This window comes from Podarcis liolepis, assembly GCF_965112155.1.
Source record: "Podarcis liolepis genome assembly, chromosome: 4".
Taxonomy (NCBI): domain Eukaryota; kingdom Metazoa; phylum Chordata; class Lepidosauria; order Squamata; family Lacertidae; genus Podarcis; species Podarcis liolepis.
Window position 1 is genome coordinate 4,349,108 of NC_139558.1, and position 19,901 is coordinate 4,369,008.

A 19,901-nucleotide genomic window follows, 5' to 3' on the forward strand; every position below is an offset into this window, starting at 1 on the left:
TAACTTCATTGGAAATTGGAACATTGAGTGAAGCAGTGAGCTGTTCATGCCCTTTGGAACTAAAAAGGAGAAGCTTCAGAAAGAGCAAGAGAATGCTCAGCTGATTTTTGTGGCTCTATAATGCTGCACTTTTGTAATCTTTTTACTTTTATTTGTATTTTTATATCACATCTTCATACTTCTCAAAATTTTGTGGGTGAAAATGGGGGAAGAGCATGTTTAATTATAAAATTTATGCTCAGGATTTGTTCCCACCAGCACCTTCCCATTGCTGAAAGTTGCTTCTTTTGCTGTCTACGTAGCATGCATTTACTTTTCAACAATGTGTCCTGAACAGATTTAAAAGGCTGGAGAGGGTGGCATTCAACCAAGTTTTTCTCAGAGTAGACCCAAAGATACTCCCCAGTAATTTACTCACCCCAACTGAAGTTGGCTGAAGGGTTGTTCCAGAGGTGTAATATGGTGGGACGGGACGGGGGGGGGGGGTTTAGGCTGGATCATGTGACCTGGCAACCTGACATAATACACAATTTTAAAGGCTTGATTTCCCTCTGCCAGCTTTAGGCAGCAGTAGCCCCAGAACTGAATGGGGTTTAGATCCGGTTTCAGCTTACATTGCAACAACACCTGGAGGGGAGGGGACCAGGTTGGGAAAGGATGACATTGGGCTTTTGCCTACAAGATAGTACTTTAACTTATGCTCAGTTTCTTTTCACCTTTAAGTTTACTTACCCATCAGTTTTCCCCTACCTTGTTCTTGCTAAATTTCACAGCCAACCCCTCCACTTATTTTTGGATTTTTAGCTTAGCCCAAAACCTGGCTACACCATCTGTGACATAGATAAATATGCCACCTGCTCTTTGTTTTTTGTTCAGAGATGTTGGATAGCATTGGACTGTGAAATCCTATTTGTTATGGCTCCATTCTGATCTTGGACCATTCAACATCTATCAGCATGGACTTTTTCAGCCAACTGGTGTCCACATTATTGTAGGGTTTTTCTTCCCTAGCTTCTTGGTTTTGTGTTTTAAAACTCATTACTCAGAAGTAAGCCCCTGTGGGTTCAGTGGGGTTGGCTTCCTGGCAAGTGTGCCCATGATTACAGCCCAAGTCAAATGTGGATTTGTCTCATCTTGAGAACACTGTATGGAATACATATCCTAATGTTATATGGTACTTTTCTGTCTCTATGTGTCCTTACTTCTGTTTCCTTCTCATCAACTATGTAATACTGCCCACTGGGAAATAAGAAACGAGACAAATATTGATCAGTTTCAAGGACAGAACTACGCAGTTCAAAAACTTTCGAAGGGAGTCTTAGAACCGCAGTGTTGGACTGAATGGAAGTGACTCTCTTACAACTCACTGAGTAAGTTTTGCTTACCTTAACAATATAGAGGTAACAGCCTGTGACAGGGAGCAAATCAGGGATCAGCCATGATTGGCACTAAAGTTAATTTTAAAATAGACTTAGAAAATTAACTTATTAAATATTAAGGGTCAGCATTATAATGGCTTTAAAAGATCAGGATCTATTTCATGTCAATTCAACGTGGTGATTTATTTGTGATGGCTGATGAAAGGTTAAAGTCACAGTAGTTTGAAAGATCGTTTCAACCTTTATTTCAATGTTGTCTCCAGGGAGATATAAAAATGTATGTAGGAGGAAGATTGCAGCAGAGCAGTGGAAAAATAGTCTGCCAGGAGGACTGGGGTTTCAAAGGCTTGCTAGTGAGACAGTTAACCTATCACCCCTGGGTTTTCTGTTCAAAACCCACTCAGGTCAATAGAAATCAGACATTATTCTTCAGTTCTTTTCCATCATACCACACTCTCAAGGCAATCTGCCCTCCCATTTAAGTCCATTGGCTGCTTTTGTGTCCTGCTGGGCACTCAGTGCCTCTGGAAAGTTCAAACAGCTACAACTTTTGCCTTTGTTAAAGTGACCCATGTGGTCCTGCCATCCATACCTGATAAGAACATATTTTTATACTTGAAAATATATCCATACCCACTGACACCTGAAAGTAAGTGTTGTGACTGCTGTATGCATTGACAGTTCCAACTGAGACCCAGGACCACTGACACAAACTTCACACCAGTCTGTGGACTGGTCCAAATTACCACGGCAAGTTATGAACACAAAGCTATTCCTGTAAGTGCTTCCTGTCTAAGAAATGGTAACATGAGAAATAGAAATAGTTTAGGAAAGCTTTTAATGTTTGATGGATTACCGTATTTTAATATTTTGTTGGAAGCCACCCAGAGTGGCTGGGGAAGTCCAGCCAGACGGGTGGGGTATAAATAATAAAATTATTATTATTATTATTATTATTATTATTATTATTATTATTATTATTAGTTATTGCAAAAAAGTAATTTGTAGGCATGGAGTCACTTTTCTGTGTGGATTAATACACAACAAACCCCACTTCCCTCATTGTAGTCAATAATAATAATAATAATAATAATAATAATAATAATAATAATAATAATAAATTTATATCCCACCCATCTTTCTGGGTTTCCCCAGCCACTCTGGGCAGCTTCCAACAAAATATTGAAAATACATTAAAACAGCAGTCATTAGAAACTTCCTTAAACAGGGCTGCCTTCAGATGTCTTCTAAAAGTCAGACAGCTGTTTAAAAGGTTGTGGCCTGTTTCAGCCACACTTGGGTCTTGTGTGTTATTCACTGCCTTCCTCAGTGCCTTCATGGGTGGTTTGGGCAGTGCAAAAAGCCAACAAACAGGAAAACAGTTTTCTCCCTTGAACTAAGCCTAGTTCAACTTAACTCATTTCCCAGAATCATTACAGTGGTGCCTTGCAAGACAAAATTAATTCATTCCGCGAGTTTTTTCGTCTTGCAGTTTTTTTCGTCTTCTTGCGAAGCACGGTTTCGGAAAAGTTTTGGAAAAGCTTCAAAAATCACCAAAGTCTTCAAAAACCTCAAAAAAGGCTACCACGCCACGTGCTGTGAGTTGCTCCTCGAAGTCAAGTCGCAACTGTATTAACGGTGTTAAGAAAAAGGAAACAAACTTGCAAGACGTTTCCGTCTTGCGAAGCAAGCCCATAGGGAAAATCGTCTTGCGAAGCAACTCAAAAAACCAAAAACCCTTTCGTCTTGCGAGTTTTCCGTCTTGCGAGGCATTTGTCTTGCGAGGTACCACTGTATGCTGTATCTATTCCTTTTGTGTTTCATTTTCATTTTACTTTTAATTTGTATACCACCTTTCCATATTACTGTGCACAAGGCTGTTTACAAGCTGAAGAAACAACAAACAAAATACACAACAAAGATCACATATGTTATAACAATCTGATCCAATACAAAAAAGTCCTAATAAAAAAACCTTTAAAATAAACAACTGATATCAAATAAAGGTATTCAACAATCCATTAGAGTATAATAGTACACAATAAAATTAAATATTAATAATTAATAATTAAACAGACAATTAGCAATTACTGTACAATAAATAATTACTAAACTATAATAAATAAAAATAACAGTAAGTCTCAATGCATAAAATACCACAATACATGCAAACCCATGTAAAAGGATCAAACTGAGAAACAAAGACACAACTTATAAATTTATTATCCCCCCCCCCCGATATCCCTGAACTCTTCTATCTTTCCAGCTGCTTCTGCTGTTCCTGAAGTCATGATCTGGGAAGTGTTCCTAGCTAGGACTGCAAGGAGGAGCAAGGCAGGTGGAAAATGCCACGGCCTGATGACCAGCACAAAGTCTCTTTCCCCTCACCCCATTAGTGGCAGCTGCCATTACTCTGGAGAAAGAAGTAGGGCAAATTCTTACAGAACGCAATGTGTGGTGAACTAGGCAATTGCACAGGCTGCAGTGAGGTCTCACTGTTAAGACACGTATTACTGGAGACGAAAAAGAATGCTTACTAATTGTAGATCATGTTTACATTCAACTATAATATTCCTTCCGAATTAGATTAGTTGCATTCATCTCAACACACATCCTTAGAGCATAAATTCTGTAATTGCTCATCATCAATTCTGTTTCCTTCTTTTAACACTTGGTGGGTGGTTTGCAGTGTACAAGCTGACAATTAAAGTCAGTTCTATTTCACAATTCACACCCTGTGTCAGTTCACTGCGACGCTGTGTGAATACTTTCGCTCGTGATTAAGTCAAAATGTTGTTGAACTTCCTTTGATCTATCAAGGTTATTTCAGTTCTTGTTTTCGAGTCTACAAATTACTGTTCCAGCCATGATGATCTTTTAGATTATCAACCCAGATTGTTTAGCCTGACTTGTCATAATGGCTTGCAGGAAAGCCAAAAGTTTTACTAACCAAGATGTAGAGAATGTGCAGTACTTCTCTGAGAAGGTTGCATTGATTTCAAATTTACAGAAGAGCACAGCGGAAAATACACTATTATGGATCTGGCTATATTCAGGTTATTAGGAGTTCTGGGTAATAGAGGCACACAGAACTATAAATTCTTCCTTCCAAGAAATATCTATATATCTGGGACTTCCAAGCACGCCTTCCGCTTCTCCTTTGAGATTTATTTCTCATCTCCATTCATGGCGTTGCTATTTAGCCTTGGAGCCCTAAATGACTTTGGCCCAGGGAACACAAAGGGTCACATCTGTCCATATAAGCGCTTAGATCAGGTTCAGGGGTCCTGCTCTGTGTTTACACCTGAGAAGTGACAGTGGCCTGGTTTGCTTGTCATGGGTAAGCTGAACTATGGCTTGTCAGGAGGACCAAGTGCATGTGTAGCTCCTGGAGAGGAACTTATACCCGCTTTTATCCTCTCCTGTCCTTCTAGCTCAGTGTAGTGCAGCAGCTAAGCCCAAATTTTCTGTTGGCTACAGCTTGTGGTTAAGGAGGAGAGAGTTTAACTATGATTCTTCTTTTGGATAATGTGCTAAGCCAAACTTTGACTTAGCTGCCGTGCCACACTAAGCTACAAGAACCAAAGAACAAACAGAGGAGCAAAACAGCTGCTATTGGGGAGCCAGCAAAATAGCACATTCCCCCTAAGCCACAATTTCACTTAGGGTTACATGCAGACCCAACCAAGGTTCTAGAATTCTCCATTCAGGAGGCTTGCCTGCTTCCTCTCCCTTGTGGCTGCTAGCAGAACATAAAGACTCTCTCATCTCAGAGATCATTTGCTGCCATGGCAATTCAATTGTCTATTTCCAGCTGCTAATTTTTTAAATAGTATTTTAGGGTCATTATCTTTATGTTATGTTTCTAAACTGTCACTTTGAGATTGTAAAGGTTTTTAAAATTAGTTAATTATTCCATTGGCCACTGTGTTTTATTTAGAAAAATGGAGTGACATTCAATGATAGTAATACTCAGAGTAGATCCTCTAAAATACATATACTTAAGTTCATTAATTTCAGTGGGTCTGCTTTGAGTATGACTTAGTTGGATATCACCCATGGAATTAGTATGAATAAATCAAAAGCATTTTACATGGAAGTCCTCTGTGTCTTGCCTGAAATAATACAGTCCAGCCAAAGCTTCCCATTGTGAATATTCTGATCGTGTGTTCTTCTCTCATTTTAACAAGTTACTGAATTAATCAAATAAAATTATGTAAAAGGGTTTTCAGAAGATTCTATTACTGACAGTTTTTAGGATTACAGTCATACCTCCAGTTGTGAACGTGATCCCATGCGGGAGGCACGTTCGCAACCCACAGCGTTCATAGCCTGAAGCGCTGCGTCTGCGCACACACATGATGCAATTCAGTGCTTCTGCGCATGGTCATTTTGTGCTTCTGCGCATGTGCGAGCACCAAAACCTGGAAGTAACCCGTTCCGGTACTTCCAGGTTTGGCACGGTCCACAACCCGACAACGCGCAACTTGCAGCGTTTGTAACCCGAGGTATGACTGTAATTTTAATTGATTTTATCTGCTATATGCTTTTGGTAATTTCTATGTACACTTCTTAGAAACTAGGATGCTTAACTAGCATATAAACAGCTGAAATAACAAATAACTGCTGATCATTGCAGTTAACATTGGCCAGGAGGTAACAAAGAACTGTAGCCAAAACACCAGATATGGAATCTGCAGACACACCTGTGATACAAATCTTTTGCCTCCATCCATATCGGATTCTAAGCATGAAGGGGGGAAATCATGCCAGATTAATATTCCATCACAACTGTGAAGTGACCATTGGCAGGAACAGCTGGTCTGCAGGAAACGGTCTCTCCCAATGTGCTTGTGCCATCTGGGAGCTCTTTTGCTCTTGTCCTGAAAGTGAATATTAAAGTGCATGCTGAAGAGTTTGACACAGAATCATAGAGAAATCTCAAATTGTGGACTGAGTAGATGCCTCTTGAGTTACAATAATTTTGTGTCCTTTTTGTCTTTCTGCGTATGCACAGATTTATCTGTTTCATGCCAAGCAGTATTTGTGGCTGTTGATGAGAATGGCACTTGCAGCTGCCCATCCAGTTGGTAACTTGGTTAACCTGTCTGGAATATATTGGAGCTAGAAAAAACTCCCCCCAAATCTGCAAAATGAAATGTGAAAGCTTTCGATAATGTGGCCAGTGACGCATGACTGTGTGAACCAGCCATTTGCATGACAGTCATTGAAAAGAAAAAAAATGAATGTAGTATATAGCAGGCATGTCCAACTCCCTGAGATCTACTCCCAGTATAAAAAAACTGACAATGATCTACCCACCCTTCCCCCCATTCCATCCAGCTGCAACATTTGAGTTATCAAAACCAAAAACCCACTTCATCCCTCCCTTATCATCATTGGGCCTCACTACAACAAGGGACGCAGGTGGCACTGTGGTCTAAACCACTGAGCCTCTTGGGTTTGCCGATCAGAAGGTCGGCGGTTCGAATCCCTGCAATGGGGTGAGTTCCCGTTGCTCTGTCCCAGCTCCTGCCAACCTAGCAGTTCGAAAGCACGCCAAAAAGTGCAAGTAGATAAATAGGTACCACTCTGGTGGGAAGGTAAACAGTGTTTCCATGTGCTGCTCTGGTTTTGCCAGAAGCGGTTTAGTCATGCTGGCCACATGACCCAGAAAAACTGTCTGCAGACAAAGGCCGGCTCCCTCAGCCAGTAAAGCGAGATGAGCACCGCAACCCCAGAGTCGTCTGCAACTGGACTTAACTGGCAGGGGCCCTTTACCTTTACCACAAGGGAAGATGGAATGGTGGGGGGGGGTGTTCACATGCCATTGGAACAAGTGGGTGATCTGGTGTGAGGTAACTATCCATCACCTGGCAGGTAAAATTGTGGGTGCCACCCCCAGTGCCACAAGAACTTGGCAGAGATTGAGACCTCCTACCAAAGTGATTTCCCCCTTCGCAAGAAGATGTGAGATTTAAAGCTTCTAGTGTTCCTAGACATTTAAAGACTTTCTTCTCAGACAAGATGGCTCTATACAAACCTTTACCCACACAGTTCAAAAACAGGCACTGTTCTCCTTATTTTATATTTATAAAATTTATATTTATAAAATATATTTATAAAATATATTCTTATATGATAATAAAATAGGATAGATCAAATGTCAGTAGTCCACGAAAATGTAGCACATTGCCTTCTGTGTTAAATCTCAATATCTATTTTGAAAGCCAGCAGAACATGGGGGGGGGGCCAGAGGGAGATCTTCTCCCCACCTTTATAGAGCTCAAAGTCTTGGTTATTATCACACTTGGGAATCCAAGCATATCAAGGTCAAGCTGAGCTGCTGTTTTTCAAAACAAGCTCTGAGATAACATCCAGATGGAAAAGTGTCTACAAAAAGCATTCCCATAAAATTCACACTCTCCACTTGTTCACAAATTGCATGCTTTAGTTCTCTGCTAAGTGGCTAAATACAAGGTGGTCCCTCGTGCATCTGGGATCTATTTCAGCTGTTGATATCTCCACCGTGATCCAACAGCCAGTCTAGAAGGAGTGCATTGAGTCCCATGGCTCACAGATTGGACAGATCTTTAGGTGAGATGGGGTTGTGCTGCTCTTGTGCTAGCATTCCCAACTGGCATTGCAAGACATTGAAGACAGGTGCACCAGAACATGATAAGTCAGTGTGGAACTCTGAAAAAAGGGATATTATGTGAAGGATGCTCATAATTAGTGGCTCAAATAAAACTTGAGCATAGTGGGGTCCAAACATTACTATTTAATTAATTAATTAATTAATTAATTAATTTGTAAACTGCCCTTCATCCATGGATCTCTGGGCAGTTAACAGCAGAAAAATACAAGATGAAAACAATATATATATATATATAATAGTGGCTCTTTCAGTCTGGAATCAATTTCAGAAAATAATGTCTACAATTCTGGAACTCTACAAGTATATATGTCCCTTGCCTCGTTTACCAAGTCTGCATACACACCATACATTTATAGCACATCTGCCTCCACCAAAGATCTTCAGAACTGTAGTTATCCCTCACAGAACACTCTTAACAAAATACAATTCCCAGAAGTTTTTTTGGGGGGGGGCAGGAAGGGGTGCTTTAAATGAATGGAGTGTGTTGTAGACATGCTCTGTCTTCCAGCCTAGAATGTGGTTGAGTTGTTGCAGAAATCTAAGTCACTGCATGAAACAGAGGCAACACTTTTTTAAAAAAGAAAACAAAAGGGGGAAAAGAAACAATTATCCACCTTGTATTAAGGTAGGAGACCCTCAGAAAGGCCTGAATCAATCTTTGGGACATGGGTGTAGCCAAGGAGGGGCAGGGGGGCAGCTGCCCCCCCCAATCAATAAAAATTAATAAAAATCTGAGGTTCTGCTTCCCCCTAACAAAAGCCTGCCCCCCCAAAAGTCCTGTCTACGCCCATGCTTTAGGAGGCATTTTAGCCCCACTTCAGCCCACCTTTCATCCATCAGCCTCTGCTTTAGCCAGCCATCTCCTGAGCTCCCTCTCACTCAGCTTCCTATAACATCCTTGTTCAGCTTTCCTGCTTTTCCTTCTCCTCTTGCCTCTGATCCCCTTGGCTTGCTGCCAGGAGCTGGTGGCATCCACAGCCCTCCATAAATCACACTTCGCTTCAGTCCTACCACACTGACCTCTCATTTCTGTCACAAAAGTTGCACTGTTAGCTGATTGTCTGACAGACCCTTCTCAATGAACCGCTAAGATGTTTGTGAACACACCATTAGATCCATGGCTGGCCCTGCCCCAAGGCAAAGTGAGGTGCCCACTGCACAAAGCAAATGTTAGGGGTGGCAAATTTTGTCCACAGGCTAAGGCTGAGTGTGATGATCTTAGAGCGGATGCACTCTTGAGAGGCTTGCAGGCAGCAGAGAGGTGATGGGGTCTCTAACACGACTCACTTGTTTTCCTTTCCTGCTTCATTAGTAGTAAAACTTGGGCAGGACACATTAGATTAGATTTACACTGATGATGCAGTTTATTTCATCCCTTTTATAAAAAATAAAATAAAAGAGAAACCAAACACATCAACATCAAGTCAGTAATACATAGTTCTCCATTTATAAGCTTTTCAAAAAAAGAAACAGGATAATACTCCCCTGGTGCTTGTATAATAAAATGTAACAGCACAAGGACACCAGACTGGTAACCATTGCATGTTTCTTTTAGTGCCACTGTTAAAGAGCTCCTTTCTTTCTTTGTTAAGCAATTTCTTTGACATGCTTGTGCCATGTCCATCCACTTGCTATTGTGGGTTTACAGGGATTTCTAATAAACTCAAAAGCCCCAACAAAGGAAGAGTGCTTGCTACAGTGGCACGTGCTCAAATGCTTATGGCCTCTACTGCATATAACACAATAACTTCATTCAATGCCAAATCCTAGATATCACTGAATTCTCATTTTTATTTCATATATCACCATCTACCTGAACTGCAAACGCCACCACCTCCTCAGCATCAGAAATGAGAGACCGTTGCTTGAGCTTTTGTATATGTTTGCTCTAATTCAGAGACAGCTCCCAATAGTACTTAATAGACAATGGTGTGTGTGTGTGTAAGAGAGATAGAGTAAAACATGGTTCAGAAGCTGCAAGGACAAATTTCTAGTGCCTGCATAATTCCATTGAGTTGAGTCTGAATTGTCTCACATTTTGCTCCAAATTTATGTCCAGCCCTGCTATTTTAATGATTCAGTTGTTCTGCCGCTATTCAACTTTTCACAACCTTGGAAAATATATTTGTGCCTGTTTGTTTATTTTCCCTTCTCTTGCTCTCAGTCTTAATTGATTTCACTTACTCTCAGCAACAACATAGTGTTGCCAAATCAGATTGGCTTTATAAAATAATGACTTTGGCACCTTGTTTTCCTATAAGATTCCAGATTGGCTGGGATTATGTAAGCAAATACTCCAGGAGGGTGACAGAAGCATCAGTCAGGTGTGTGGGGTGCCACTCAAGCCAGAGGAGTTGGCAGGATTTAGCAGGATTTTTTTAAAAAGGTAAACATTCACATAAAGTATTTTTCAGAAACATTTCACCATTTTCTACATGCAGATAAAAACTGGGCAATATTCACTGCATTGCTTATTATCTCCTTTCACAAGGGTCTTGCAGTGGAATTCCATGCAGAAGATTTTTTTTTTTTTTGCATAATACAGAGTAGATAGCATATGTGACAAAGGAAGTTTAAAAAATAGATTACTTAAATGGTTATGTCAGAATTGAGGAAAAAGCTGTTTTCAACACTGATATTGTACCTGGCTTGCAAGAGATATTTCAGGAGATATAAAAGATTTAAATAATGGATTCTTGGCACATTTAGTTCTAATGTTTCAGTATAAAAAGCCCTTTAAGCTCTCAGCATCAACCAAGGAAGTGTTTCCTAATGGGATAAGTTTGTTTCAGCCAATTTCTGTTTCACCATATTGCAAAATATTTTGGTGAACTCTTCTAAACCTTTAAAAATACTCTTCAGCTTCTACTAAATACAAAACAGGGAGAGGAATGTGAAACCAAACATTTAGATATTCTACAGTTAGTGTCAGGTTGTTCCAAGGAAAAGGCAGGAAATTGACATTTATTAAAATAGTTATGAAAAATTATAAGTGACAGCCAGTGTTTGTCAGAGTAGGCCCATTGACTTGGATATAATCCTACAAGAGGGATATGCTGTGCATTAAGAAATAAGTATAATTTTCTCTCTCTGTACCAGAAGAACCAAGCCATATTGTATCACTTTATAATAAACTGGAATGGGATGATTATTTTAGGCTTATGGTATTTTGGGAGCTGCTAGTCTTTAACCACATATTTAAAATATTGCTGCTTCTGCAGAAACTCTCATAGAATCAGCATTTGATTGAGATTTTATATTTATATATATCTAAAAAAGCCTTATATTAGAAAAAGCAAGGACAATTTGAAGGAGCTATCAGTCATCAAAACATTGCCTCAGTTATAGCATATGAGATCATTAACATTTCAGATTTCCATCTTTTTACAGGCAACCTGTGTTCATTGAAACTATAAAGTTTAGTAAAGACTTTGACACCTGTAGGCAATCATCACTTGATAGCTGCCTGACTTCTTACTAGACAACTGTAAAACCAAAAACAACACCCATCTTATATATGATTGTGGATTGGCAAAGTTCTTCTAGATAGCAATGGTTTGGCTAATTTATTCTACTGTGGTTTTGGAGAGGGAGAATGTAAGTAAAGGAGTGCTTGCTGAAGGCTGTATTGTGTGGTTTTACCTACTTGCATCTTAGATCCAAAATAGATGGGGAATTAATTGCAGCTGGTGATAGTTAAAGACTCCAGTGGAGCCAGGGGGAAAATGCATATAGCTTAAATTTTTTTTTTTTTTGCAGTTGTCAAAAGTGTTGGCTTGTGTTCTACTGGAGTTTTCCTGATTAATGTATTGCAGCATTTAACAGAGTCCCCCTTTCCCAAGCCGTAGGGAGGTTCATGACAGCTATTTATAGGACAGTTCTCTAGAGAGAAGTAAGTACTGGATCCTTTTATGCTTCTGTTATATCTATTTACTTTCAAAGATACAGACTGGGCATAGGAGTAAAAGCATCTTCCAATGCATCAGGATCAGTTCATCAAAAGTAAAAGAGACCCAGTCCCCCAAAGCTGGAAACCTTTGAACTGAGCTTCAGAAAGTCACCCTATTTTGTCCAAATTCCAATTGCTCAGTTCTCCTTCATCTCTACCCAACCAGGGTAGCTTCAGTAAGTAGTTGCTACCAGCCATCAAGAGCCATCGAACGCCAGCCAGCCAGCGCCCTCAGCTACCAACTATTCAGTGGTCTTGAGTAAATATAATTTTGCATAGCCAAAGGCATGTGTGCTCTGCAGGTCCTTCCGGTGCAGTGACTGAGGTCCCTTTGCTTCTCTAATGGTGTGGCTGCAACCTTTTGGGGTCTGAGCAAGGGAGCAGCTCATGACGAGATGCTGCCCAGAAAGGGATGCAGAATAATGTAACTGAAACATTTGTTGTCTGCCCTATGCAGTGAATATTTTTTTGCCATATTTGAACTACCTTCTTAAACTCTCCCACAGGTTATATTAATCTTATGTATATTAATGGTTCTGAATTGTCATTAAGTAAACAGCTCCCAAGGAACGACTTCCCACTCAATTAAGCCAAATAGTGTTTTCTTTTTGTAAATGTCTGATGACTGTATGCAGGTCAAACTTTTAGTCCTTACTTGCAGCTGGAGATCATTCAGATTGTTAGGTCAGCCTCTGAGACAATGCCTCTTGCACATGCATTGCTTAAGCACAGCTTAGCTATGTTAGCTAGAAAAAAACTCCATGTTTAAAGTTAGTATACCTCTGAATGTCAGACGCTGGGGACAAACAACAGAAATGGTTTCTTACCTTCATGTGCAGAGGCACCTGTCTGGCTATTAGGTGAGGGGAATGCTAGAATTGATGGGTATTTAGTCTGATCCAATAAGGTTTATGTTTTTATCCCAGTTAAATATTCAAAGGGCCGTGGACTGGCTCAGCTGTATGCATACCAGATATAAAGACATAATTCTTTATGCCTATGAAAGTCTTGGGCAATGTAGCTTGGACCCAATGGCCAAAACATGGGTAATGGTAGGCTTCGGGCATTCACTATGGAACGCACAAAGGTGCATCTGGGAATGTGTGGGGCTGGGGGATGTCATGCATGCACATAGTGCTCCCAAGACAATGTGTGAGCCTGAAGAGGGGCTGGTTCATCATTGGAAAAGGGTTTCAACACAGGGATGGGAACCCTTAGCAATCAGAGTTCCTATAACCAGATTGGGCAGCCTTCACACAATGAACTGGGTAACTCTTCAGATTGACGCAGAAGTACTGCTGGCACACGTGATCTCAGATGTGGGGCAGCAGCTAGCTCCACATTTTCCAGTTGGCACTCTTGCATATTATTTGGTGGGTGCCTGAAGAAAATGTGTGGGAATCCAGGTTTTAATTACCGGTATGTTGGTACAGTCATACCTCAGGTTGTGAATGCTGCGGGTTGTGAACGTGCCTCCTGCACGGATCACGTTCGCAACCTGAGGTATGACTGTATATAAATGCCAGTGAGTTTTAGAAATTTTGATTCCATGCCCATTACAGGTCAGTTCTGATAACAGCCCAGCTTTGTCAAAGTATCATCACTGAAATAAAACCAGTGTTCTATTGGGCAGTGACCAATACCCTTAAAACACACAAGTGTGATTTATGTTCTGCTGTGTCAAAATTGCAGGCTGATTTTGTGATACATACCAGTGACAGCTACAATGAGGATAGATGAGAGCAAAACATATTCCTTTAGAATCACTTTGAATCTTGATTGTTCAGATGAAATGCTAGTTGCAATTTAACCTACCTTTCCATTGGCCTATTTTTCCTTGACAGCTATTTACCCTGATTTTCCCCATTTGATTCTTTCTTTCCCCTTCCTCCCTAATGTGCACTGTCTTTTCTTTAAAATGTATGACTGTGTCATTTCTAACTTTTGTGCCTAACAATTTTAAATGTATTTACTATTATTCGTATTGCTATCATCAGATCTCTCCATTTGAGTGACTACTTCTCAGCAGGTCTACCCAGGGGATTCTCAAAATTATGCCACTGAGTCTTGGTAAGTACAGTAAGGAGAAAAGTTCTGCTTGGGTTTCTGTAAGTAGAGTGGTACCTCAGGTTACATACGCTTCAGGTTACATACGCTTCATGGTATGGACTCCGCTAACCCAGAAATAGTGCTTCAGATTAAGAACTTTGTTTCAGGATAAGAACAGAAATCGTGCTCCGACGGCACGGCGGCAGCAGAAGGCCCCATTAGCTAAAGTGGTGCTTCAGGTTAAGAACGGACCTCCAGAACGAATTAAGTACTTAACCCGAGGTACCACTGTACATATCTTTAGGAAAATTTCTAGCTAGGTTGCATTCTGAAATATAGGTACTTTGCCACTATCATACCTGCTGCAGTAACTCCCAGTCATAAATGCTCAAGGAATTTGGTCTCCTGTGCTTGACCTATCTGCACTATCAAGCTTGACCTTGATGACACAGAGATCTTCATCATGGGTGTCTGCATGTGCATGTTCAGTTTTATCTGAGCACAGATTCACTATATCTAGGACCTCTTACAATATATAAACCTCTCTGCACTTGCTTGTATGGACACACATGTGAGTCCATCACAATGACGAATACATTTCAGAATGTAACTCTTGTGTAAAGAGTTGGGGGCAGAAAACAACAATCCAGAGGATCTGAACTAAATTTCTGTTGTCCGCTATTACTTGGTTTACAGCCTACTGCTTGTTGTTTCTCTTATTTAATTAAAGATTCTGCTTCAGATAAATGTTGCATGGGAGTCCTATAGTGTGTTTTGCAGTGCAAAGATTGACTCAATCCCATTTTTTATTAAACTAGACAAAAAGCATGCTTGGTAGCTCTCAGGTTGCTAACTGGATATTGTGATATTTAATGTATGGTGTGCTTAGTTTTGCGTCAACTCAGCCAACAAGATTGCTTTGGCAGATGCACTTTCACAAGGCATCCTTGAAAGCAGGGAGTGGGAAGATTTTGAACTTATATTACCATATCTGTGCTCTTTCGGCAATAACATTTGGACAATAATTTCTGTCAGGACACCCTGGACTTTATCAAAGTCCAGAGAAATGTGGTTTTTATTATTGCATTTCACAGGCAATTGAGAATGCCTGGGGGAGGGGGAGATAATAATTTGAGTTGAGTTTGAGCATCAACCTATTGTGAATTGCATGGCCCCGCTTTATAAAGCATCTGAGCATGTATGGAATGCACCTCCCACATTGCTGTACTCATCCGGCCTCAGCTGTAAATGTTCTGGTGACTACTGTAAAGTGTACAGTATTGGGGTGGCGGGGTGTGTGTGGGTGTGTGTGTGTGTGTGGGTGTGTCACCCTTGAAGATGGTCCTGAGGCTCCAACTAGAGCAGAATGTGGCTGCTAACCGAGACAACCCATGTGACCACGTGTCACAGGTCCTGAAAGGCCTGCACTGGCTGCCAGCCAGCTCCTCTGCCATTCATGGTATTAGTACTAGCATAGAAACACCTTAATGACTCAGGAGGACTCAAGCACCTAAAAGAGCACCTTCTCCAGAATAAACCATCTCAGCCCTAAAATCATTCAGTTGCCATTCGCCCATCAGAGAGCCTTCTCAGCTGCAGTTTCCCCATTTGTGGAACGCCCTCCTTAGTGAGGTGTGTCTGTTTTCCCCATTGTTAAATTTTGAGAGGAAGTTAAAAATATTCTTGTTTACTCAGGCATTTGATAGCTGAAAGTTTCTGTTCCTGGCATGGAAATCGATTGAAATTTTAAGCTGGGAGAGTGCATTATTATTTTACATGTCTTTTATATGATTTAAATTGTTTTAAAATCATTTTTAGATTATTTTAATTGTTTTGAAACAATTTTTATTGTTTTATCACTGATGCATTTGCTGCCTTGAGCTCCTTTGGGAGGAAGGGCAGCATAGAATTCTAATAAATAAATACTTGTAAGGTGAAGGAGCAAGAATTCAGGATTTGAGGGTAGAGCTGCCAGGCAGTCTGAGCCCCAGGACCTCTCTTTTTCATTGGAAAAAAAGTCAGTTTATTTATAGTAAGGTCAGAATAATAAATTTCCACATCAAAACAAAACAAAATGTTAAAGTACATTCAACGCAAGAGCTATACATGAGTAGGCAGACATAGTCACGATGACCTTCCTCTGTTAAAGATCACCATAACAACATGCTACATTTGATTTAACAACATTAACTTTGATCATTGCTGCAGCTGATGCAAACTGGGTAACTTTTATGGGGTTACAAATTTGCCAATACTTTTTAAAGGAGATTCAGCTTTCTAAAGAAGAAGAAGAAGAAGAGTTTGGATTTGATATCCCGCCTTTCACTCCCCTTCAGGAGTCTCAAAGCGGCTCACATTCTCCTTTCCCTTCCTCCCCCACAACAAACACTCTGTGAGGTGAGTGGGGCTGAGAGACTTCACAGAAGTGTGACTGGCCCAAGGTCACCCAGCAGCTGCATGTGGAGGAGCGGAGACGCGAACCCAGTTCCCCAGATTACGAGACTACCGCTCTTAACCACTACACCATAAACATTAGAAACCTGATTCAGCACAGAAGCAACTAGTTCCCCCACAATTTTTGTTTTTATCTGTAAACCACCCTGAGTCCCATCAGGGAAAAAGGTGGAGTATAAATATAGTTGTTATTGTTTTTATTAATAATAATAATAAGAAGAAGAAGAAGAAGAAGAAGAAGTCCATTGTTTGCATGACCTGCCAGTGCACTGCTGTAAATGCTTTTCTTAACTCGTATAGATTAACAAAACAAAAAACAAAAACCCAGCCTCACAGCCAAAGCAGTCTGTCTGATCAACTTATACCTTGGCGATAAGTGCAATGTTCACACTACCAACAGATTTGATTGAACATTAGTGTACCCAAGTTTGCTTTTGGACTGGTATTTTACAGAAGAGAACCCCTGCACCTTCAGATATATAATTATTATTGTTTTTGTTGTTTCTATAGAATAAGCACAATTCTCCATTTTTGCAGATGCAGGGGTCTCACTCCACTAACATCGGAATCAGCCTTTTACTGAGTCAGACCACTGGTCCATCTAATGCAGTGTTGTTTGCATCAGGGACAGTCATCCCCATGCTCCCTGGATGTTGCTGAGCTTCATCTCCTTTCACCTCTGGCCACTGGCTGTGTTGGCTGCAGCTGATGGGAGCTGTAGTCCAGCACTATTTGGAGAACATCACACTTGCTACCCCTGGTCTCCATCAGCTGCAGTGGCTCTGTGGGATTTCAGGTTGGAGTCTTTCTGAGCCTTAACTGGAGATGCCAGGGAGCAAAGCTGGGAGGTTTTGCAAGCATGTTCTCTTGCATTGAGGCACAGCATTTCTGCTATTGCTTTGGCTCAAAAAAGTGCAGGAACCCTTGCTTCTCTCACATGTTTCTGTGCTGTAAGAAATGCCACAGTCCCCGAAAAGGAGACGAGCACTTTATGGAAGTCCATCAACCGTATCTGAAGAAGTGTGCATGCACACGAAAGCTCATACCAAGAACTAACTTAGTTGGTCTTTAAGGTGCTACTGGAAGGAATTTTTTTATTTTGAGCACTTTATGTAAGTGTACCTTTGAAAAACACGGGTAAAATCAGCAAGAACATTTGACAGAAGAGCTGCCTTGCAGGTCTAGTAGTCATGTCCATTTAGCACAACATCATCCCATCAGTACTCGTGCCCATTTTTAACCAAACTATTCCCAGAGGAGATAATTTTCACAGCTAGGTTCAATGCTTTCCTATCAGCAGTTATGAGATCGATTTACTAGACTGCCATGGAACTGAGATTTCTTACAAAAGAAGTTCAGTTGAAGAGTTAGACCATGTTCTTCTGAACTGCAATTTTTATAGGGATTTAAGTTTCCCCTTTTTATCTCCCCAGTATTTTCTCACTACTTGAAGAACTCAGCTGAATTCTGTATCTTAATTTTAATGGCAAACTCCAACCCTGAGATCACAGAAAAATAGGTTACAATTATTAAAGAGATTTCTGAATCAAAATTGTCTGAATATTTATTTCTGATTGTTCACTGGTTCTGTTATACTCTCATTCTAAAGGGAAAAATTTGCCCTCCCTCTCACTAGGGGTGCCTTGATAACTGTGCGCTGTATTGGAGGTTTATGGATTGTTGACCAAGTAAACTGAAATAGTCATTGCTTAACAGAACTGATTATGAAATAAAATATCATACAATTGACTCTGAGCTTGCACTGAGCACACTGTCACCATCAGAGAAATGTCTAAACTGTACAACTTAGGGTGGTACTTCCACACCACTACTAAGACATGCATGCTGCAGCTCTGTACCTTGTGGCCATATAAACTCATTGTAACCATGGGATTTAGGAGAGGGTAGGGAACACTGGGAAGCAAACACAGTTGACCAGGACTGGGGAACCTCTGGGCTTCCAGATGTTGTTGGACTTCAACTCCCATTAGCTGCAGGCAGCATGGCTGGTGGTGAGAGATGATGGAGTCCAGCTACCACCTGAGTGCCACAGTTCCCCCATAGACCACACAACAGACTATTTACAAAAGCATGCCAACTTTTAGGGACAGCTTCTATCCACTCTATCTGCACATTTTGCTCCATTTTAGCCAATGCATCGTGCCTCCTTTCACACAACTTTGCTATGCCTTGTTCCCTTGGTTTGAAACTTGCATTGTGCATGGCCCACAGCATTTTAACACTCTCTCCAGCATCTAGCATCCGAGAGTGCAAATGCTGATACCAGGAACAGCTGTATCCCAATGCAGGCTCTAGCAGGCCCTACCAACATTCTCTTTAGCGTAAGAGCTCTTTGCCCTGGATTGAAAACTAGCTAAAGATCAGTTGATCATCTTGAATAGTACCTACAAAAGGAACAAAGGCAATGCTGATGCCCAATGCAGAGCTGTAAGTAACAGTGCAATCCTAATTACATGGAAGCTCCTCCGATCAGAGTGAGCCTTATTCCCAAGTAAGGGAATCTAGGATTGCCAAGTTAGAAAAGTTCCCTTTACACATTATATGTGTGAAGACGGTTCTATGCACTGAAAGAGCCTTGCTGCTCGCTCTGCTCTGTTATTGGGACCTCTGTTCCCTGACTCAACCCCAAAGTCCACATATCAAGACCTATGAATGTAGAGCTTTGCATAAGCTGGAACCCTCAACAAGTGGAAAACCAGTTGCGTGGAAGCCTCCCAGCACACAGAGTTATCTCACGGTCAACATATGTGACGTTTATAACCAACTGATGTCATGACCCATGTAGAATAATAGAACTGAAAGGGACCGAGCAGCAATCTATCGAACTTAGGCCCATTGCTCAGCATTTCATAACTGCAGTCTAAACCAGTGACTTAGATGTGTGAACTGAACCATCAGAGTCCAAAACTACAGAGATAACTTCTGAATTATCTCACTTCATTTTGCACACAATTCCTTTTCACTGGAATCAATTCATACTTCCAGCTTTGCATTCTCAGGTGATGGGAAATCAAGGGGCATAGCTGAATGTGTGCACTGGCTCTTGGAAACATCCAAACCTTGTGCTGCTCCAGCAGCTGCTATTCCTACCGGTGTTTCAGTCCCACCCTGCACTCATAGCCCCCACAGCTCTAGCATGTAGGATGGTGTAGAGAGATGACTGACAAATCCAGTTTTCTGCATATTTATATTTTCTTTGCTTGATTTGTCCAAGACCATAGTAAATTTTCTGACAGTTTATCTAAACCTAGCTCTTTGATTTCACAGATTGATGTATAAGAAAATAATATTTATGGAAAGTTACATTGGATTGCATCCAGTGACATTTCATATACTGCAAAGTACATTGTAAGTGTGTGTGTGTGTGTGTGTGTGTGTGTGTGTGTACAGA

The 19,901-nt window shown here is 40.8% G+C and overlaps 2 long non-coding RNA genes across 2 annotated transcripts in view; one reads left to right on the forward strand and one right to left on the reverse strand.

The window, feature by feature from the left end:
* The window catches only part of LOC310706086, a 1,025,148-nt gene that overhangs the window by 895,147 nt on the left and 110,100 nt on the right, over nt 1–19,901 (reverse strand). The window lies entirely within an intron of this gene.
* On the forward strand, nt 515–10,616 carry LOC310706118. Its single transcript, XR_014525697.1, has 3 exons — nt 515–1,370; nt 1,643–1,783; nt 10,299–10,616. It is a non-coding gene; the product is annotated as an uncharacterized lncRNA (long non-coding RNA).